Source organism: Octopus bimaculoides, chromosome 9 (assembly GCF_001194135.2).
Source record: "Octopus bimaculoides isolate UCB-OBI-ISO-001 chromosome 9, ASM119413v2, whole genome shotgun sequence".
In the NCBI taxonomy this organism is placed as follows: Eukaryota; Metazoa; Mollusca; class Cephalopoda; order Octopoda; family Octopodidae; genus Octopus; species Octopus bimaculoides.
The window spans coordinates 21775265-21775846 of NC_068989.1; the positions used below are offsets into that span (position 1 = coordinate 21775265).

General features: G+C 43.1%; 1 protein-coding gene across 2 annotated transcripts in view; it reads right to left on the reverse strand.

The window, feature by feature from the left end:
* LOC106883588 (ethanolaminephosphotransferase 1) overlaps positions 1-582 on the reverse strand; it is an 89843-nt gene that overhangs the window by 23178 nt on the left and 66083 nt on the right. The gene's annotated exons all lie outside the window — the stretch shown is intronic.

Below are 582 nucleotides of genomic sequence, written 5' to 3' on the forward strand. Positions count from 1 at the left end.
TTCTTGAGCAAGACACTTTATTTCACGTTGTTCCAGTTCACTCAGCTGTAAAAATGAGTTGCTGTATCGGCTGTATCAGCCTTTGCCTTTCCCTTGGATAACATCAGTGGCAGGGAAAGGGGAGACAGGTATGCATGGACAACTGCTGGTCTTTTATAGACAACCTTGCCCGGACTTGCGTCTCAGAAGGTAACTTTCTAGGTGTAATCCCATGGTCATTCATGACCGAAGGGAGTCTTTACCCTCTTTACCCTTACATTTCACAGAGAAAACTGAATGCTAAAAGGTTGATGTCCTTTTTCTATGCTGGCTTCAATTGCATGATTAGACAGGATCCAGAAAGCTGCAGGACTATATTGGGGTGCAATGTCTGTTTTGTCAGTTTCAAACAGCCTGACGCCGTTTCTTTGATACCACTTTACAATGTATATTGGGTGCTTTTTGCATACCACCAGCACTAATAGTTTCCAAGTATCTTGCCACCTAGGAAAAATAAAATCTCAACAAGTGTGCAGGGGAAAGTATTAGAGACAGAGAGAGAGGGTGGTGGCTTTATGCCAGGCATTGAGAGGCTAAAGTATA